The 23504-nt window shown below is 39.5% G+C and overlaps 1 long non-coding RNA gene across 1 annotated transcript in view; it reads left to right on the top strand.

The window, feature by feature from the left end:
- The first annotated feature begins 318 nt into the window (after positions 1-318).
- LOC137503102 (uncharacterized) overlaps positions 319-23504 on the top strand; it is a 58183-nt gene continuing 34997 nt past the window's right edge. Inside the window, exons 1-2 of the long non-coding RNA XR_011019050.1 lie at positions 319-334; positions 5244-5339. This is a non-coding gene — a long non-coding RNA (uncharacterized lncRNA). The remainder of the gene's footprint in view (positions 335-5243; positions 5340-23504) is intronic.

Below are 23504 nucleotides of genomic sequence, written 5' to 3'. Positions count from 1 at the left end.
TCAGGAGGGGTGAAATGCCGTGTCAGTCCCATGCCTGCGGTTGTGTGAAGAGTTGGTTTTCTGAGGGTTGTTTTACATAAAGTCCTTGATTTCTTTAGCTACTCCGAAGAAGTTTGTGCCATTATCGCTGTAAACTAACTGTAATACTGAAAATTAATGTAATAATATGCTCATTTGTTAGTGACTGTATTTGTAGATGTGTGTTATGAGCATACCTAATATATCTTATTTTCCACAGGAAAATTTCGAACATGTATCAGAAGATATAGCTCTGAAAGAAGAAGTTAAATCAGAGTTAACAGAGCCAGGGTCGACGCAGGAAAACTCCCTTGAGGTAATGTACATAATTTGATAAGCCATCGTCAGATAATCGAAATGGGTAGAAAATGGCTCAACAGATACTGGAGTTTGATCCATCTTTTTAGTGCACATGATTCATAGTCCTACTGATAATATATTTTTTTATGAGATTGACTGTTTACTTACCTAGTTTTCACTTTTCCTTCAAGTTGTTCTGCGATCTTGCGTTATGAATTGTGCAGCAGTTAGGATTATTCCAAAGACCTCTACTCTATGTCATTTGGTAGCTGGTATCATTCCTACTAATACTTTTGAATTGACTTTCATTATTTTGATACTTCAATGATTTACAACACTTGGGTACGTGACAGTAGTCAAGTTTTTGAACTTCACGTCCCCATATGGGGTCGTACGTTCGTTCTAACTCGAGAACTGTGCGAACCCATTTGGGTGCGCAGTAGGTATGTGTTTCGAAGCTCTATAAATTTTCTTCCTGCCATCTGCTGGTCGTCTATTTCAGTACGTGCATAGTCCACCTCCCATTCCTCAATTCCTGTTTTGGCGCGACCCCATATGGGTACGTCAAAGTGCTTTGTAGGTTGACAAAGTCATTGTCTATCTCGCGCACGGATTGTTTATGTAAGTGTGCAGAGCTGTGAGTTTCCTTTTCTTTTTTAAGTCATTACGAATAAATCGAATAGTAAAAGATTTAGTGTAGATAGTCTGGACGATATATCGAACAAGTCGGACAATGATGGTGTAGACGAAGTATATAGTTACAGTGATTTTGAACCCAGTACAGAGCCAATAGCTATCTTGCACGTTCATCCACATTGATGTTACTGTCTTCAGCATACGTATCCCCACTGTAATCCGGGTTTCTAAGCCAGCTGTTGCAAAAATTATGACCGTCTTCAATGATATAGTCACTGGTTTCCCATGTTGCACAATCATCGCTGTTAGGTTCTCTTAATCAAATTAAAATTTATACAAACAAATTTATATACTTGTTCAGTATTTTTTAACTACTAATTCTTCTGATAATATTATTCTGTTACATTCTAATTTACCAAATTCACATGATTTTCATTACTTTATATAACTATATTCCATACGAAAATTTCCTAACCTAAAATCGGAAGATCGTCATTTACAAACATTTCCTGACCTAAAATCGGGGATTGTACATTTTTACGGCTCCAGTATGAACAAGCTAACACATCTCTCATAATCAACAGCATTTAACGCGTCCCTGCACAGGAAAAGGTAAATATTACCGAGGTTCGTGTCAGTAACTACTGTATAAGTACGACCCCATATGGGGGCGTGTGTACGTGTACAGTTCGTAATGACCAATACGACCCCATATGGGGTCGCAATATGTTACCTAATATACATAATAATTTAACCTAATATATCATAAATACATCATAATTTCAGCGATCATTTGCTTGGTTAAGCCTGTGAACGTTTTGGCACCAGGGAGTAACTCGATGTTATTAGCTCATGGCACTAGACGGCAATCCTATGAAAATCGGTCTGGCACTCAACGTGTTAAAGAAGTTTTGGGTTTATAAATTTCCTCAACTACATTGACTTTCATTTATTTTGATACTTCAATGATTTACAACACTTCCTTCTCATCCTGCCAGCTTTGAAGTCTGGCCAATCACAAATTTTCTGTATTTATTTTTCAGCCAATCATAAGCTTCTTGTAACTTTTTGAGTATCAAATAAAATGGGAGGGTGTGGTCGGATTTAGCCCAGAGCCTTCTCGAACCCACCCCTTGGGTATAAAAGCCGCGGCCTTTTCTAATTACCTTGTCTTATTCTTGTCAAATTTCTGAGTGTGTGTGTTAAGACAGGATGTGGGGTGCCTAATTCTTTGGCAGGCAGAACGTCAGCCCAGGTAATGGCCACCAGTTTTCTATATCTGTAGCTGTCTCCGCAAACTCACAGCTGTTTTCAAAAATGTAAACTTTCATTCTGCTAATGTAAAATTTCATACAGACTTAAACTGTAAATTGGGGATAGAGAGTGAGTTTACCTCTCAAAATCCCTTTCAGTTTATCTTGAGGTGACTACGATTTTGTAACTTTTTTCTCCTGTAAATCACTCATTAACTTCTCTTTTGCGTCACCTCAATTGTGTAAAATTTGTCTCTGCATCATCGGGCCACAAGCCCAAGTAGGGTTTCAAAACTTGGTTTTCAAGGAGCGCAAATTTACGACTGAATACATTTTGAGTTTGGGCCAGTAATACAACCTGTTGTTCTTTTCCATGAAGGCCCAGTATTATGGGTACTAGATACCCCTGTGTAAAGGAATTGTAAATTGTAGGTTGTGCTTAGAGATGCCAGAAATTGTAAGGTTTTGTGTAATGTTTCCTTGAGTAGGCTGTAAAGAATTGCGAGCACAGCCTCCTTGGTTGAATTTAAAGAGCATGTAAACTCTTGTCTGATATTGGTACAATTTTGAGTGGGGCCTTTGGAAGGCCGTATGTGTAACCTTTGGAGCAAGGTGCTCTTGAACTGTGTCTTGGGAGATATCTCTCGTTATCTAACCAAACGCAACATTTATGAAGTTGTAAACTTGTAAATTGGAGCTGGAAGCTCAAAACTTGTAATTTCCAACTCTTGGATTTCTATTCTTGTTTGCTATTTTGTACCTGACATTTTGCTCCTTGACTTAGTGAGGAATTGTGTTAAATTTGAGGTCTGAAAAGAAGTATAACCTTCGTTTTAAAGTTTTAATTAATCTTCGATATCGTAGATAGACCCATTCAAGCTGACACCTTCTTTCACCTCTCTGCGTTCCACAGGTAATCTCACAACAATATTACCTAAACACACAATAAATAAATAAGCCATACAAGAGTTACCTTGCCTTTCTGTTTCATACTTCGTAAGGGATAGTGTTTGTGAATAGGCCTTGTAAGTTCACCATTACTCACCTGAACATTCGTTGCATATATGAATTCATCATTACCAGGATGCACATTTGATCACTGTCATCGTCCTCTTCATAGCATGTATGTCATCTTCTTTCACTATAACTATGTTGCTGTGGGGTATTTCATTGCCCATTTATTGAGATATTCATTTCACCATCTCTTCCAGGAGTTCTGGGTTAACTGCTGAAAATATAGCCATGTGGACAATGTTGTGATCAGAGAGGAAGTATAATCTTGATCAGAGAGTGTAGTAATTGGCTCTCCTATAAGGAAATGGGTTGTAGTTGTGTAAGAAGTGTCAAAAGGTTGATCATTTAGCTTTGGTGAGAGGATGTATGTGTTTCAAGAATGGTCCATTCTTTGTTGTTGAAGTGATAAGAATCCATCACTTGTCTGGGGCGTTAAATCAGACTCTTGACAGCTGCTTCCCAGATTCTACCAATGTGTGGTGTTGAAGGAGGGATGAAATGCCACGTCAGTCCCATGCCTGCAGTTGTGCGAAGAGTTGGTTTTCTGAGGGTTGTTTTGCAGGAAGGCCTTGATTTCTGTAGCTGCTCCAAATAAGTTTGTGCCATTATTGCTGTAAATGTTCAGGGTTGACCTGTATGAGAACTAAGTTGGTAAAGTGCGGAGAGAAATGTTGTTGTGGTGAGATCAGGTATCGTGTCTGTGTAGACAGCCTTGGTAGCTAGGCAGTCTGGTCTTGTTCGTTTTCACACATTTTTTTATTAGAACTGGGCCAGCACAGTCTATTCTAGTTTTAAGGAATGGGTATGTCGAGGTTAAAGGCATCATTTGTGTATTTCTCATTAATTATTCCTCTATGTAACACTTTGACTACAGCAATCAGGATCCTGATTTTTATCCCCCAAGCATGAGATCACGGCTGATGATGCCCATGCAATGGGCGAAACATAAATTATTATGACACGATGTAACGCCTGAGATGTGTATGAGTGTGGCTTCTTTCCGTTCCCCTTTCTGAAGAGATTCTAAACTTGTCTCTCAGAGTGTTGAGTGCCAGGATGAAATAGTCCGAGGTGTTCTGCCATCATAATTATATTTGTGAGGTGATACAGAATTTCTAATGTTTCCAGTCCACTAGTATTGGAGTATTGTGCGGTCATCCACTGACAAGAAGATGGCCTTCTTAATCTATGATTGGATAAATAGTGTTTATACAAGTTGTTAGTTTCCTGCACAATATTAATGTAATATTTGTGTACAGGGTTCAACTCCGATACAAACAGTGGACTTTAATTTCACTCCCTGGATTGTTTACAACAATCTCAGATAATTATATGTTACAAATCTCATGACTGGTCCATATTGAATTGTACATTAATTCACCAATGTTACAAAAGTTTATTGAAATCCACGTATTCAATATGCATTGGGGTCTTAAAATTAAGATTTATATATTGTAATACTAATTTAAGGGGACATGTTTCGCCCATTGTTAGGGCATCATCAGCCGTGATCTCATGCCTAATGGATTAAAATACAATCCTGATTACTGTAGTCAACGTGTTACGTAGAGAACCGTGTGTTATATAAAGGAGGAAACTTGTAAGTTCACAAACGACAATTTACAAAATTAAGACACATTAAAAAAATCTTTGGTGAGAGGATGTATGTGTTATAAGAGTGGTCCATTCGTTGTTGGTGAAGTGATAAGGATCCATCACTCCTCTGAGGTGATATATCAGATTCTTGACAGCTGCTTCCCTGATTCCACCAAAGTGTGGTGCTCTCAGGAGGGGTGAAATGCCGTGTCAGTCCCATGCCTGCGGTTGTGTGAAGAGTTGGTTTTCTGAGGGTTGTTTTACATAAAGTCCTTGATTTCTTTAGCTACTCCGAAGAAGTTTGTGCCATTATCGCTGTAAACTAACTGTAATACTGAAAATTAATGTAATAATATGCTCATTTGTTAGTGGCTGTATTTGTTGATGTGTGTTATGAGCATACCTAATATATGTTATTTTCCACAGGAAAATTTTGAACATATATCAGAAGTGATAGCTCTGAAAGAGGAAGTTAAATCAGAGTTAACCGTGTCAGGTTCGATCCAGGAAAACCCTCTTGAGGTAATGTACATAATTGATAAGCCATAATCAGGTAATTGAAATGGTTAGAAAATGGCTCAACATATATCAGTGTTTGACCCTTCATTTCATTGCACATGATTGATAGTCCTACAGAAAATATACTTTTTTATGAGATTGACTGTTTACTTACCTATTTTCACTTTTCCCTTGAGTTGTTCCATGATCTTGCGTTATGAATCGTACAGCAGTTAGGATTATTCCAAAGACCTCTACTCTCTATCATTTGAGAGCTGGTATCAATCCTACTAATATTTTTGAATTCGTAAATAGTTTTGAACACAAAGTATTTATAAGGTACATTGTTTTGTTACTGTTACAGGATATTTTACTAGTTGCTTCCAAATGAAACACCTTTGTTATCTTATTGATTATATTAATTATTGATTTCGAGATAATACAGTAATTTGTTGATACAAGTTGCTGGTGATACGCTTGTTTACTATGGGTGTTCGCTTAATATACTACACACATTGTAGCCATCTCGTGGCAATTGACCTAATGTGATCTGTTATGTTACTTGTCCATTGTGACTGATAATTTTACTTAACCCTTTCACATACCATTTAACTGAACTTATTTATGCCTTGGTGTACCATTTATTTTCATTACTTTACATGATATTATCACTGACACTGAAAAAGCATGCTTTACTGCAAAATAATGAGAGGAAATATCCAAACTGCCGGGCTGAGTGGCTCAGACGGTTAAAGCGCTGGCCTTCTAACCCCAACTTGGCAGCTTCGATCCTGGCTCAGTCCGGTGGTATTTGAAGGTGCTCAAATACGACAGCCCCGTGTCGGTAGATTTACTGGCCCGTAAAAGAACTCCTGCGGGACTAAATTCTGGCACCTCAGCGTCTCCGAAGACCTTAAAAAGTAGTTATTGGGACGTAAAGCACATAACATTATTATTATTTGATATATCCAAACTACTGTCAGATGTACTTTGTGAAGTCTTTATGAATATGGTAGATCATAAAACAGTCACATTCGTGCATCGCCACCTTGCACCGGTGGCATTCAAATAAAGATTCCTTCCTCAGACCCCGTGTCACACAGACTTTGCATCTCTGTGATGGGATAACCTTTGGTCGGAAAGTGTCCCCAGTGACTCTCTTGAAGCCTCAGTGGTGTATCCCCAGGGCTTGGGTGCCTTATTTTGGATAGTCAGGCAGGTCTCACTTGCCAACAGCTGTTCGGCCAAATTGATCCGGAAGGTGGTAAAGCCTACTTGCTTCTTTTCAGGGTTGAGGAGGGGATGAGTGATGTTGGAATTCAGAAGTGTCATGTCTAGCATGTAGAAGTATATTTTTTGTATCCTTTTGCATACTTCCTCATCAAGGGGAATGATGCGGGTCTCTGGTCATGGGAATCAACACCACCCTTTCCACAGTTGTAGTCAAAAACAAGATTGGGTCTGTACTTCTTCTTGCCATCATACTTTACCACTTCAAGGTAATCTGGCCTTCTTTACATCCACAGATACAGGAAACCAGAGTTCCTTTCCAAATGACATTACCCCATTTATTTCCTCGGCAGCCGATACAAGACATTTAGTTGCATAAGCATTTACCTCATTGGTTAGATGTTCCCGAAAAGTCTGCTGTTAGAAATTCATTCACAACTTGTAGTTCGTTCGGGCATTGTCCTAGGTGCCTGTGGAAAACACTATTTCACCACTTGCGATGCATGAATGATACTCTGGAGTATTACTTACGTGCTCCCAGTTCGATTCCCTATCTTGTAACACATGATTAGAAGCCGCTGGTGCGGCATCAGTTGTAGGCCTAAAAGTGACGTATTTGACGGCAAAACACCACTTTGTTCACCTGTACGAGGGCTGAAGTTTCTATCACATGAACTACTTTCACTACTTTCCATATCCACTAAATTCTTCATCACTTATTTCTATATCAATGTCATTCTCTTCTAAAAATTCCCATATAATCGCTTCGCCACTCAACATGGAGGCAGCCATGATTTCGCTTACGATGGGGTTGCTAAGATACTGGTTATTCTTTCCACGGAATAAATGCACAGGCGTGTTTATCGAATACATCAGTGGAATAAAACAGTGATTCCATCTGTCAGGAGGTTACCTAACTAATATCAAATCCTTCACAAAGGAAACCTGCTTGGAGTGGGTCCGGAAATAAACAGTACGCGCGGACGGAGCGATCCGTCTTTGTACCGGAGTGCAGTCGAGAGCCAGGACGGAGAGATCCTTCAAAGTACATCAAGTGGTTAAACATGCAAGAGGTTTCATACTTCATAAGAGATAGTGTTTGTGATAGGCCTTATAATTTCACCATTACTCGCCTGAAAATTCGTTGCATGAATGAATTTGTCATTACCAGGATGCACATTTGATCACTGTCTTTGTCCACTTCATAGCATGAGTGTCATCTTCTTTCAGTATGACTATGTTGCTATGGGGTATTTCATTGCCCATTTATTGAGATATTCATTTCACCATCTCTTCCAGGAGTTCTGGGTTAGCTGCTGAAAATATAGCTATGTGGGCAAGGTTGTGATGAGAGGGGAAGTAAAATCAATATCAGGGAGTGTAGTAATTGGCTCTTCTATAAGGAAATGGGATGTAGATAGGTAAGAAGTGTCAAAAGGGTCATCATTTAGCTTTGGTGATAGGATGTGAGAGTATGTATAGTAAGAATGGTCCATTCTTTTTTGGTGAAGTGATAAGAATCCATCACTCATCTGAGGTGTTATATCAGAATCTTGACAGCTGCTTCCTAGATTCCACCAAAGTGTGATGCTGCACAAGGGATGAAATGCCACATCAGTCCCATGTCTGCAGTTGTGTGAAAAGATGGTTTCTGAGGGTGGTTTTGCAGAAAGGCCTTGATTTCTGTAGCTGCTCTGAAGAAGTTTGTGCTGTAATTACTCTAAATGTTCAGGGGTTGACCTCTCTGAGAACTAAGTCTATAAAGTGCAGAGAGAAATGTTGTGGTGAGGTCAGATATCATGTCTATGTAGACAGCCTTGGTAGCTAGGCAGTCTGGTCTTGTTCTGTTTCACACAATTTTTCATTAGAATTTGGCCAGCGGTTCTAAGGCATGGGTAATTCTGGGTTACAGGCACCATTTGTGTATTACACGTTAATTGTTCTGAGGTATCTGCATTCATCATAGAACACTTGAGACATGTATCAGTGAGGCTTCTTTCTGTCCCCCTTGCTGATGAGATCCTAAGAGAGTTGAGTGTCAGGATGAAATAGTCAAAGGTGTTCCGCCATCATAATTATATTTGTGAGATGATACAGAATTTCTAAATTTTTTACTCCACTAATATTGGAGTCTCCCGCCAACAAGAAGATGGCATTCTAGTTTCCTGCACAATATTAATATAATATTTGTGTACAGGGTTCAACTCTGATACAAATAGTGGACTTTAATTTCACTCCGTGGGTTGTTTACAACAATCAAGGGAACTTCGGCGGATCGCTAGCTGGCATCGTTTATGGTTAGAACTAGGGCGCTATCTGATCGCCTTCGAACCTCTAACTTTCGTTCTTGATTAATGAAAACATACTTGGCAAATGCTTTCGCTTCGGTCCGTCTTGCGACGATCCAAGAATTTCACCTCTAACATCGCAATACGAATGCCTCCGCCTGTCCCTATTAATCATTACCTCGGGTTCCGAAAACCAACAAAATAGAACCGAGGTCCTATTCCATTATTCCATGCACACAGTATTCAGGCGCAGCCGGCCTGCTTTAAGCACTCTAATTTGTTCAAAGTAAACGTGCCGGCCCACCTCGACACTCAATGAAGAGCACCGCGGTAGGATTTCATCGGGGTGAGGCCCCGTAATCGGAATGAGTACACTTTAAATCCTTTAACGAGTATCCATTGGAGGGCAAGTCTGGTGCCAGCAGCCGCGGTAATTCCAGCTCCAATAGCGTATATTAAAGTTGTTGCGGTTAAAAAGCTCGTAGTTGGATTTGTGTCCCACGCTGTCGGTTCATCGCTCGTCGGTGTCTAACTGGCATGGTTCGTGGGACGTCCTGCCGGTGGTGGCGAGTCGAAAGCGCGCGGCCGCCGTGGTTATCCGCGTGCGGTTCCTGCGCGCCGTAGGCGGACCCCGATGAAATCCTACCGCGGTGCTCTTCATTGAGTGTCGAGGTGGGCCGGCACGTTTACTTTGAACAAATTAGAGTGCTTAAAGCAGGCCGGCTGCGCCTGAATACTGTGTGCATGGAATAATGGAATAGGACCTCGGTTCTATTTTGTTGGTTTTCGGAACCCGAGGTAATGATTAATAGGGACAGGCGGGGGCATTCGTATTGCGACGTTAGAGGTGAAATTCTTGGATCGTCGCAAGACGGACCGAAGCGAAAGCATTTGCCAAGTATGTTTTCATTAATCAAGAACGAAAGTTAGAGGTTCGAAGGCGATCAGATACCGCCCTAGTTCTAACCATACATGACTGGTCCATATTGAAATGTAAATTAATTCAACAATGTTAAAAAAAGTTTATTGAAATCCATGTATTCAATATGCATTGGGGTCTTAAAATTAAGATTTATATATTGTAATACTAATTTAAGGGGACATGTTCCGCCCATTGTTTGGGCATCATCAGCCATGATCTCATGCCTAATGGATTATAATCAGGATCCTGATTACTCTAGTCAAGGTGTTACATAGAGGTATGTGTCTTTATAAAAATGAGGAAACTTGTAAGTTCACAAACAACAATTTACACAATTAAGACACGTTAAAAAAATCCTTGGTGAGAGGATGTATGTGTTATAAGAGTGGTACCTTCTTTGTTGGTGAAGCAATAAGAATCCATCACTCTTCTCAGGTGATATATCAGACTCTTGACAGCTGCTTCCCAGATTCCACCAAAGTGTGGTGCTGCAGGAGGGATGAAATGCCATGTCAGTCCCATGCCTGCAGTTGTGTGAAGAGTTGGTTTTCTGAGGGTTGTTTTGCAGAAAGGCCTTGATTTCTTTTGCTGCTTCAAAGAAGTTTGTGCCATTATCACTGTAAATGTTCAGCCTACAGCCTGCAGCGCATAAGCTCAATGTTCCGCCCATCTTCTCTCCTCCACCACACCCCCTTCCATCAATTACATACAGATACAATACAAGAAGTGCAACTGTCATTGGTTCTGATGCTGCAAAGGCAACTACTTCCCACCAGAAAGGTCGATGGGGTGAGTAATTTTGTACACAGCATTTTTCGTCAAATTTTTCCCTTTTTGCTATAATCTTAAAAATCCTTCTAGCCTCCTCTCATTACAGATTCTTCACCACACATCCCTCAATATTCAATTTCAATAATGAAGCTGTAGCCAACTTCTAGCACAAGCATCCCCATTTGAATAATAGGACAAGAGGAGGCTATCACATCAGCTAGTAAAGACACACACGGCAACACACAGTCGTGAACCTTTTTTCACGTTTTCAACAAAAATAAGAAGACTGTGGCCTCACCAAACAAATACGGGATTAACAGGGTGTCCACCCATAGGGAATACTGGTAACCGGGGAATGTCAGAGAATTCCAGAAATAGTGGGAAAACCAGGAAATTCAGAAAACAATCTGGAAATTCGTTCTTCTGCCAGATAAAATGGACATACCCTATTTGTCCGTTAATAGAAGCATATTTTTCAATTTTTGTAAGATTAATCTTGGGCATGTCTTTTATGCCAGGAATAAATTGTAAAGAAACCTGAGTAAACATTAACAAAACCAAGTGTGATTGCGAATATGAAGTAACTGATATCTTCAATAGCTATATGAATAGCATATAGCAAGCAGTAGCGACTATGTTCGATCGAATTTTCAATGTTTTGATCTGCTTACTATTGTATATTCTGTGTTGTTGAGGAATGGTGAGGCCTATATTGCGTTCTCAGTTTTCTAATCGCTTACATGTATGGCTTCCACAGCAAAATATGCATATAGACAAAATTCCACTACCCAACAAATTACTGTTTGTTTACTATGTAATGACGTGTGCGATAGTCACTACCTCATAAAATGTAAAAAGAGAAAAGACACTGACTCAATGCAGGAAAGTGTGAAATTCGCTTAAACTTAATACTCCTTCGAGTGCTCATTATTATTATGATTATTATTATTATTACAGTTATTAAATGTGCTGATGTAGGTAAACCTTGTGTAAATGTGACCAGCAATGTGACACTGTTCGAGTCGCGCCATGTTGAGTTTCTAACCTATCTGATGAAATGGTTGGTGACGGACGTCAGTGAGTGAGGCTCCACAGTAATCAAGTGATTTGAAGGTGTTGTACTTCAGTGGAAGTGCTAGAAACTTGCGGAAGTGTTATGTTTGTATTTACGAATCGATATACCCATATTTTTTGTTGGTGTTGATCTTTTTCTTCCAAATTTGCAATGTAAAGAAAATCTGGAAACGATGGAGTTGGAAGCCCAGCCACTACCAGTGCTGCCAGCTTAGACTGCCTCGTGAAGTGTGTGCTGGATGATTTCAATAACTCGGACAGCTTCTTGGAAAAAATTGTGCAGGCCATTTCGACCCGCATGACACAACTGGTTGTAAAAGAATTTGAAAAGTTTTCAAATTTTAATATCGAAGCATTTTCAGATTTAACTGAAGAACATGGTAACAAGGAGGCAGAAATCCGCAAACTGAAGGAGGATATGGATGCCAAGTGCAATTCATTGGAGTAGTACAGAAGGAGAAGTAATGTAAGAAATTTCGGCATCCCTGAATGTTCGAACGGAAACTGTGATGAACTAGTGCTCAACGTGTGCAAAGTAGTAGGTGCAGATGTTAGACTTAATGACATTGATAGGTGTCACAGAGTAGGACCTTGATTACTAGAGAAAACAAGGCGTATCCTAGTGATATTTATGTCTTATCGGTCACAGCAGGATGTTTTCACTAGGAAAATGAAACTGAAAGGCTTATCCACAACAATCCATGAAGATTTTACGGCTATCAGAATGTCCATCTTGAAGACAGCAATCCAGTGTTTTGTTCTTACAAACACTTGGACTGACTCAGGAGACATCGTAATCAAGAAGGCGGACAGGGTGGAATTAAGAGTGTGCCAGTTAAAGGAACTTCCTATGGCATAAGCTTCTGTTGCAGGGCTGCCTTATCACTTGACAATGTGAGTCAACTCCTATCCTTTACCGTAAGTCGCAGCTGAGAAGCTAGCTTTTAAAATTTTTTTCAAGTAACCTTATCTATCTATCTAGGTATCTTTCATCTATCTACGTATCTATCCATTTACCAAATTGATTTATCTACTTATCTAAATATATATTTGCTTATCTGTTTTCTTATCCTACCACCTGTCCATCCACTTACTCTTTAATAAAATTTTCCTATCTGGATCTAATTTAAGTCGGGCCTCTGTATTACGTCTACATAGATCTAACATCAACACTACATAGAGTAAGCTCCTACTTGAGTATTCTGTACGCCTAATCTGCTGTTGCACGTTATCACTATTATTATTATAATTGTTATTATTATTATTATTGTTATTTATATTATTATTATTATTACTCACAATTTAATTATCTAAAATACATAAATTGCTGACCGTTCTTAGGATGTAGTCGCATGCTGTTTTCTAGTTAGTTTCATTTTAGCAGTTGGTAATGCATACCACAAACAGCCGTAATCCCTGTGACCATAGCAGTACTTGCCTTGTCACACTTCCCCTTCCCCACCCATCCCTTCAAACTGTCTACCTGCTAGTCCATTGACCCAAACTCCACCCCTTGAACCTACAACACACATTCTCTAGTCAGCCCTAAATAGACATAAAAGCGCACTTGACATGTCACCTTAATGCCGAGAGTTTAGTTTCTCAAACTCGTATAGATGAAATAAAAGCGATTTTCATACCACTGTCCTTTGATATAATCTTATGCAGTGAATGTTGTTTGAAAGTCAAATATCAGGCTAAGAATCTGGAATTACCTGCCTACTGCCTATCAAATGCGGGAGAAATATGGCTTAACCATGGTATATCTGAAATAAATCGAACGCATGCTTTATGTACCTTTTGGAACTTGATGGAAAGTGAGGCGTTCAGGTTACTGTATACTACGTCACAGTAGTCGAATATTGGCATTACTTTGGATAAGCAGTTTTCTTACATTTTGGGGGAGTAAATCTCTGAGGTTTTTAAGGGAATGTGAGGAATAAAACACTCGCTGACATATACCTGTTATACGATCGTTCCAACTAAGGTTTTTATCCATTATCATCCCTAGGTTTTTAACTGTGTCTTTGAATTGTAACTGAGTGCCTCTTAATGTTACTGAGTGGGTATGGATATCTGTAAGTCGTGCGTGGATTTTTTGGGTAGCTAAAGGAATACACTGCGATTTTTGGGCATTGATTTTTAGTGCATGGTCATCGGTCCACCTACATATTCTTCCTAGGTCGTCGTTCATATTATTTATTGCAGTCGGTAAGTCACAATGATGTGCATGTGTATATATCTGTATGTCGTCTGTGTACTGTAACCTGTGCTGGCATCAAGTTCCATGTTGGACCGACAACAATGTATGTATAACCATCGCGCTGTACTTCCTCTCAATTTGCTTCATGTTGTATTACTAATTTAATATGTTGTTGTCCGTGCTATCTTTCCTCTTAAATGCTACTAATTAACTATATGAAATCGGGGACGAATATACAGATCAAGCGTGGTGGTTGCATGTCAATGTTTAGTCAGCATCTCAGGGTAAAACATCCATATATATCCGATAATACTATCTACCTTCGTAAGTTCCGTTGAAGAGGGTGAATTTGTTCAATAAGTTACTCATTTTCCCCCAAAATCCTATCGTAAAATCAATATGAGCCTCTAAATATATCATAACTCCGAAATACCAGTCTATATATTATCTTATAACTAATCTTCCTATCTCTACCTTGGAACATAAACGCTTAAATAATCTTAAAACTAATTTATTAGCATGCTAATACTACAAATAATAAAATAATATCAATCTCTGGTAATAGAGGAAAATAAACTCAAATGTAACACATTATCATTCTTGACAAATCAAATTCTTGAATTAATACAATTAAAATTGGGTAGGTTTCATTAATTCATTTAGGCATTATTATTTTGTTGTGTGACCACATTTCATGATTTTATTTCATCATGGGGATAAATAAGGTTTATTCTTTATTAAATGAGGGAGTGGTCTTTCTTTCCTTTAGGTCTATTTGCAGTCTTCTTTAGGATTGGTTTGGAAATACGTATTGACTTGTTTGTGGCATGAGATAAGTAACTCCTTTCCAACTATGGCTTCAAAATGCCATCTTAAGTAATTAAAAGAAATTAATCCTAACCATATTAATATCAACTCCAACATCCTTATATTTTAAAAAATATGTGCCTAAATAAAATCAAAATTTTTCATTTACGAGTGCCATATCCATGTTCATCAATCGTCATAACCTGCTAGAGTCGTACAGATCAATTAAATACTATGTGTATATTCAATTAAAATGAATCCTTTTACTGCCTACCGATGTGCCATGTTTAGGTTAAAACGTACTCCAATATTATATATTCACTATGTGAGACAAATATATTGCTAGGCGACTATATCTCTTTCCCATATGTGCTTCAAAACACATGTAAATTACGATCAACCTATCTCAATATTTGATTTAAGTTCAACCAATCGACCATCTAACCTCTATGCTATACTTAATATTCACGTATCTAGGCCTTAATTCCATTGCTTGCCTCATTTTCAATCATAACATAACCGTAGCTAGGCCATAAATTCGCGCCTATGTCAATCAATCATTCTTTACACAATAACTATTCAACATTTCAAAAACACCAACAACATATTATTATCGCATCTAATTACTGCGATTCCTCCGCATACAATCAGTATCTTTACTCAACTTCCCCATATTTAATACTACGTCGCAGTAAAACACTTCTTTTACCTCAGTATCTATTCATAACACTGCAAGCTGCTACTTTATTCCAATTCTTCGGAAATATGAACGATATTGGCCTTGTTAGTCGATCTGGTCGTTGGGTAACCTAGGCTTCTTACTATACACTTCACTTTCTTATCTTAGCCTCGCCTAGTTTGATATACGACGTTCTCTTAAGCATATAGGTTCAAAAACATCATCATTCACTTCCCGATACTGCTCACATTAACCTAAGATCAACTTATGAGCACGGCAGTATATTACTATACATACATAACACATATCTGTGGTTATTTTCTCCGGCATATGCCTTAGAATTCACATATTGGCACAAACAAGTTATATTTTGGCACTTCAGCACTTCTACAATTATACTACACTAAATGAAGTAATTTGATAGTTAAATTTCTTGAAAATGTTACTTATCTCAAGCCATTTTTATGTCCGATGTTGGTTTCTTCTTCCTCCTCATGGCATCTCAGAACATCTAGCCTCGTGCTGGATTACGCCATACTGGATCTCTCTAAGTCACCGGGCCTGAGCTTACGATGATCTGGTCAGCCTTCCTCCATTTCGAGTCCAAATTCCATGTAACGAAAAGACATTGTTAATTTCACAGAATACATCTTAGTTTTTCGTATACAAAGCTCTACCAAGTACATTGACTAATTGTATTCATGCTTCTTATTCTTTAAGGATAACGGTCAGAGTTAATTATATCTTTATAAATTGGTTCTTTCTTGGTGAAATAAATTGCCTAAACAATGTTATTTGAATCTTGTAGATGGATTATTCGTATCGTTTGAGAAAATCTGGCCGCTTATTAAGTTACTATTGGCCTTATTTATGAATGCCTTAATCCGACACCTCTTCTTCAGCACAGTACTTGGAGTGTATTATACGTGCTTCCCTGCCGTTTTTAAAACTAGTTTTCAATAGTGTGTTATTGGATTCTTCCCGCGTACGGATTCTAGTACGGTTTTCTCGATTATAATAGTTGTCCTTCTGGTTAGGTAATCAGAATTTTATAGCACGTTTCTGGTGTAATCTTTCTTTTATTTGCCAAAGTAGATAAGAATAGGACGTTTTCAATTTTTTTACGTACAATTGTTCATTTTTCATAGTTTCCTTTCCTTCTCGCCGGGCAATGCAATTGCGATCAACTTGTCATAAAAAGTTACTGCGTGCATTCTTGACGCTTGAAGCTGACCTGCGCCATTTTTCATCCGATCTATCTTCATGTCAATTGACGTCAATTGTAACGTAATGGTACAGTACACATATTATTGACAATGTTTAATTACTTGTGTTATTCCTGAAGGTTGTGGGTTTTGATTCCTTTAGCTGTTATGTTAGTTTGTTTCCCAGGCGGCCTGGTGATTTTTTTATTTGCTCGCTTCTCTAATGTTAGTTACCAAGTGATGTAAACCATCAGGCAATTACACGTCTCCAGGGTTCAAATCTGTAGCCTAGAGCTCAATGCGCGAACAATAAACTTTGTACTCCCTGTCTTACTAAATAAGTTACTTCGGAGTCTAGTCAACTTGCTTGTACCGCCAATGTTCTTTTGCTGAGATGTGCATACTAGGCTAATTGCAAAAACAATGAACTTTGTATTTCATATCACAGCAAATATTTCGAAGTCTAATCAGAATGTTCTTGGAATCAGTCTTTTTTTTTTTGCTAAGACGCACATATGTCACGACCTCACTTAGTACATAATTTGTTGCATTCTCTTTCCACATTCAATTGACATAGTTTGTGCTAATCGTTCACACCTAGTCTTTAGTGAAAGAAAAGCCCGTCATGGATTCTGGGTCGGGTTGAGGACTTTTAATATTTTTTCTTCTTGTGAACTCAAGACTTTAAGTTCTGATTCGAAGTTAGCTCCAGGTTTGAGAACCCAATTCAGCGATTGTTTTCTTTGTTCAGAATTAAAAGTTTTAATTTTTGGTGTTAGATATTTGAATAGCACTTCAGCTTTGGGTCCAAGCGAGCTCCATGTTCAAATCCTAGTTCTGTAGGTGATTTTTTCCTCTGAATCTTGTAAGGCTAAAGCTAGGTGTTTTAATGAAACACATAAGCTGTTAATGTACAGTCATTTAGTTAGCACGCTTGTTTCTTTCCCAAGTAAATGATTACCGGGTTCGAATCCTAGTCGGGTCAGCGAATTTTTCATTCCTTGTAGCTGAAAGGTTCGGTGTTTTAGATTCAACACACAATCATTTAGTTACTATGGTAGTCAGCAATCCAAGGGAAAGATTGCCGAGTTATATTCCCAGTCGGTGTGGGGATTTTTAATTTCTCTCAGCTCAAACGTTAGGTGTTTTGAATTAAATGGACACTTTCAGTGTGCAGTCTTTTACTTAGCAGGATACTCAGCAGTCCAAAGGGATGAGCTCTGCGTTCAGTTCCCGGTCACATATAGTGCGAACATATTTTTCCAGTTCTGAACACTTAAATTTTAATCCCTTGAGTCATATCAACAGTATTATAAGCTACTATAAGCCTCCAGAATTCAAATCTCTGAGCTCGAATTGTTACAATAAGAAAATTGGGGTTCCAAGCACTAAATACCAACAGCACATTACGCATCAGCCTACATGCTAGCATCTTTGACTCTGCAGTCGCTCAGTTCAAGGAGCTTGAGGTAGCTATATAAAGGTATGTCCCTAAGAATAATGCACATGCATTAAACCTTTTACCATCTCCGTAGTCCCGTACCACCATCTTGTTCCACGTTCAGCTCTTGAGTCCTAGACCGTACCTCATTCCCTTTCGCCCTTTAGTTTTAGCCCTATTGCCATTTTGTTCTTTAGCCATTTAACACTTTTGCACATTTGTCCTTTGCCATGTTGATCTGTATCATTTTTGCGCTTTTGGCCTTTTGCAGTCACTCAGTTCCATGATCTGATGTCACCTTTGAGCGTTATGCCCCTACGAATATAGCACACCTATTAAGCTTTACACCATCTCCTTTGTCCTATTAAAGTAATGTGAATGGCCGCCATCCATTTCCAACCTCAGCTCCTAACATCCATGGACCATATCTCATCTTGTCTAGCTAGGTTAAGCCTGGGATCGAATCTCAAACTCGAGTCTATAACGCCCTTGCAAGGTTAAACCGGGCAACAAATCCATGCCTGATAGATTCAGCCAGTACTCTTAGACATCAAACTTGTCTGTAAAGCTAATGACCGTGTAAGGTTAAGCCTAGGGTTGAATCCAGGGCCTGCGATGTTAGGCCCCGAGTCGAATCCGTGCTCGTTAGGTTAAGCTTGCACTCTTGGCCAAGTCCTACTTTCAAATCCCCCCCCCCAATTTATGGTCATGTGAGGTTAATCATTTTATTTAGGCATAATTTTGACATTACGTATCTTCATCATTTATTGAAAACTTTAACTTCATGAACATTCGAGAACTTATGTCACTCTCACTATAAGAATCATGATCGATTAACTAGAAGAACGATCACTTTAGGGCAGTGCGAAGATTTGTTAATCTATCTTCACTCATTATAGAAGACAGACTAATAATGGTTTAAAATTTGCATTAATTAGATACGTTTTTTAATTAGACAAGCTTGGGGTTGTTGAGTGAGCACAGAGAGTGATTATTATTTTAAACTGCGGTTGTCGATTCATGTGCTCTGCAATATACTCTCCATAATGCAGTATTCGTTGCTACTTCCTCACAGAGCTCGATAGCTGCAGTCGCTTAAGTGCGGCCAGTATCCAGTATTCGGGATATAGTAAGTTCGAACCCCACTGTCGGCAGCCCTGAAAATCGTTTTCCCTCTTTTCCCATTTTCACACCCGGCAAATTCTGGGGCTGTACCTCAATTAAAGCCACGGCCGCTTCCTTCCCACTCCTAGCCCTTTCCTGTCCCATCGTCGCCATAAGACCTATCTGTGTCGGTGCGACGTAAGGTATCTAGCAAAAAAATAATAATAATAATAAAAGCTATTTCCTCAGTGATCATAAATATGTGCTATGGTACCATTCTGTCACTTGACAAGGCTAGGCTATTTGCATTTAGCACTAGCTGCCTTCATAAATAGAGCACCCAATGTCATTAAGGCCTATTATTAACACTCAATCGTTTACATCCACTTTCATTACTTTCAACATAACTTATTTTTATATCATACGTTTAGTCCTTAATATACAATACATGAATAACATTTAGGTGACAATTTATACTTCATTGATGAAATTATGTAAGATGAGGTGTCATATTCTATAAACATTGGGAAATAAATACATCATATCCATCCCAATTCGTCTTTTGGGTTCTAAGTTTAACAAATTGGTCTATGATTTTTAACACTTGATTGCTAGTGCACTACACTGTTAATGAAATTCAAATAATTGAAGACTTACAATATCAACGCATTTTATCTGATAGAACTACATTCGTGTTCATAAAAAACAGAACACCATGAAAGACTAGAACAGGAAGTTCTTATTCACAAGACGTGTTCATTAGTATGTTCTGCTGAAACGAGTAGCGTTTCAGTCACCCAGAATCGGCATATGTCCCGTTGCCTAGTAGGCACTGGGTCCTCCAAAGGCACTGACAATTTATTCCATGTGTGATGGCATCTACATGTATAAGGCGCGAATGGCGTCCTGGGGTATAGCCATTCATGCTTTATTCACCTCGTTTCACAGTTCATCTGTGGTGGCTGGCATTGTGTCACAGCGAAGCACCCGTCCTTTCACCATACCCCACACATTTTCAATTGGCGACAAGTCCAATGATCAGGTGGGCCAGGGCAACAGTCTGACCTTCTGTGACAAGAAGAAAGCACGTGTTCGTGCAGCGATATGTGCCCTCCAGAAATAAGGTGTCTGGGGCGTCGTGCAGAAAGGGTATGTCATTTACGTAGGTCAAACTGGTAACAGTGACCTGGACACGCACCAACTGTGATTTGTAGTTGTACCCAATAGCACGCCACACCATAATGCCTTGAGTTGGCGGTGTATGTCTTTTGTGAATGCAGTCAGTGTGATGTCTCTCCACCAGTCTGCGGCGAACGAAATTGCGGCCAACGTTTTCAAACAGACAGAACCTGGATTCGTCTGAAAATAGTGTCTGCTGCCATTCCCGTCCCCAGAGACGTCACTCCATACACCATTGCAGTCTGGCATGTTTATGCACATTAGTCAAAGGTAGGGGGAGGAGTGGACGATGCGCCGTTAACCCAGATCGTAATAAACTTGGACGGACTCTCACTCTTGAAACTACGATATGTTACACTGTTCTACTGTTGCGCCAGAACCGAGGAGGATGAATATCTGTGATCTGTGCTGCAATGCTATTCCGATTAGGTTTCGATCTTCTTGGGGTTGGGGAGGGTTGTGGGCGGTGCGACCAGACACATCTGGTCGTGTTCTATAGCCTCCTGTGAACGTTCTGTACACACCCTTTGCACAGCCGACGCACTTTTTCGTACGCGAGCTACAATTTCCCAGATATATGTATATCACGTTCTCTCATGCTTCTTTGAAAATCACTCATCTGACAGTACTTTTCTTGCATACGTCTGCGAGGCATCCTGCACATTTGCTAAAGTCACACTGATCCAGTACTTTCGGTTTACAGCGACAATGAGAACCGCAGGTACAGTTTACCAGCCAATGGTGGTGCACAGATGTATCGATGAGGACCTTGTACCTGATATTCGACATGGTTCAAATGCTAATCATTTCTTCAGAACATACTAGTCCACATGTCTTGTGAATATGAACTTCCTATCTCTAGTCTTTCAAGCTGTTATGTATTTTAAGGACATGAGTGTATTTCAGTCACACACAAAATTTACCAACACCAATAAGTAGATGAGAAGCAGTAAGGATCTGTAACAACACAAAATGATCCATAATATTATTACAAGAAAGAAGTCCTTCTGAAAAGGAAATTAATATTTAAAAAATGTATTTAAATTTTTATGATGGAAGTTGATTCACTTGGTTCTTGTTTGTGGGTTACTGTAGTCACGTCCTAGTTCGTGAACCATGGGCAACGGCTGAGTGGCCTAGAAAGTGGTCCTGAGAGTTGGGATACCAGTTGCTATGGAATGGGAGTGGGCATCTCGGACATATTCTGAGTCGTGGCCCTCCTTGTGCTCAGGCGGCTAGGACTATACAATTCACCGGTGGTCCTTAACCCGTTAGAGGAGAGATCCTCACTTGGACTATTTGCAAGTAGGGCAGCATCCTGTTTCATGAATTTACCGAGCTCAGAACACTTTAAACAAGCCTCGGACCTTTGGGAGTAATGGAGTCCCACTCCCATTTGACAGGCGAGGGACTCCTTGGAAACAACTTGGCGAACGAAATGGAATTCGATGGGGAGCTATCAATATTAATGGGGCTTATGAAAGAAAGAAGGTAGAACTGGCTGAGTTAGCAAAGAGGATGCATCTGTATGTGCTAGGAGTAAGTGATATTCGGGTAAGGGGAGATAAGGAGGAAGAGATAGGAGATTATAAAGTGTACTTGACGGGTGTTAGAAAGGGAAGGGCAGAGTCTGGGGTAGGGCTCTTTATCAGAAATACCATTGCACACAACATAGTTTCGGTTAGGCACGTAAATGAGCGAATGATGTGGGTAGATTTGTCAGTGGGAGGAATTAGGACAAGAATTGTGTCCGTGTATTCACCATGTGAGGGTGCAGATGAGGATGAAGTTGACAAGTTTTATGAAGCATTGAGTGACATCGTGGTCAGGGTCAACGGCAAGGATAGAATATTGCTAATGGGCGATTTCAATGCGAGAGTTGGGAATAGAACTGAAGGATACGAAAGGGTGATTGGTAAATGTGGGGAACATATGGAAGTTAATGGGAATGGGAAGCGTTTGCTGGACTTCTGTGCTAGTATGGGTTTAGCTGTTACGAATACATTCTTCAAGCATAAGGCTATTCACCGCTACACATGGGAGGCTAGGGGTACCAGATCTATAATGGACTATATCTTAACAGACTTCAAATTCAGGAAATCTTTTAGAAATGTACGAGTTTTTCGGGGATTTTTCGATGATACAGACCACTATCTCATCTATAGTGAACTAAGTATCTCTAGGCCTAGGGTAGAGAAAGTGAAATCTGTCTGCGAACGAATAAGGGTAGAAAATCTCCAGGATGATTAAATTAGACAGAAGTACATGGATATGATTACTGAGAAGTTTCGAACAGTAGACAGTAAGCAAGTTCAGGATATAGAAAGTGAATGTGTGGCATATAGGGATGCTGTAGTAGAAACAGCAAGGGAATGCCTAGGAACACCTGTGTGTAAAGATGGGAAAAGGCGAACATCTTGGTGGAATGATGAAGTGAGAGCATCCTGTAAACGTAAAAAGAAGACTTATCAGAAATGGCTCCAAACAAGGGCCGAGGCAGACAGGGATGGGTACGTAGATGAAAGAAACAGAGCAAAACAAATAGTTGTTGAATCCAAAAAGAAGTCATGGGAAGATTTTGGTAATAACCTGGAAAGGCTAGGTCAAGCAGCAGGGAAACCTTTCTGGACAGTAATAAAGAATCTTAGGAAGGGAGGGAAAAAGGAAATGAACAGTGTTTTGGGTAATTCAGGTGAACTCATAATAGATCCCAGGGAATCACTGGAGAGGTGGAGGGAATATTTTGAACATCTTCTCAATGTAAAAGGAAATCATCATGGTGGTGTTGCAGACAGCCAAGCTCATGGGGAGGAGGAAAATGATGTTGGTGAAATTATGCTTAAGGAAGTGGAAAGGATAGTAAATAAACTCCATTGTCATAAGGCAGCAGGAATAGATGAAATTAGACCTGAAATGGTGAAGTATAGTGGGAAGGCAGGGATGAAATGGCTTCATAGAGTAGTAAAATTAGCGTGGAGTGTTAGTAAGGTACCTTCAGATTGGACAAAAGCAGTAACTGCACCTATCTATAAGCAAGGGAACAGGAAGGATTGCAATAACTATCGAGGTATCTCATTGCTTAGTATACCAGGCAAAGTATTCACTGGCATCTTGGAAGGGAGGGTGCGATCAGTCGTTGAGAGGAAGTTGGATGAAAACCAGTGTGGTTTCAGACCACAGAGAGGCTGTCAGGATCAGATTTTCAGTATGCGCCAGGTAATTGAAAAATGCTACGAGAGGAATAGGCAGTTGTGTTTATGTTTCGTAGATCTAGTGAAAGCATATG

The sequence above is a fragment of the Anabrus simplex genome, chromosome X, assembly GCF_040414725.1.
Source record: "Anabrus simplex isolate iqAnaSimp1 chromosome X, ASM4041472v1, whole genome shotgun sequence".
In the NCBI taxonomy this organism is placed as follows: domain Eukaryota; kingdom Metazoa; phylum Arthropoda; class Insecta; order Orthoptera; family Tettigoniidae; genus Anabrus; species Anabrus simplex.
Note: the sequence above shows the minus strand (reverse complement) of the source record. Positions and strands in the feature narration are given on the sequence as shown.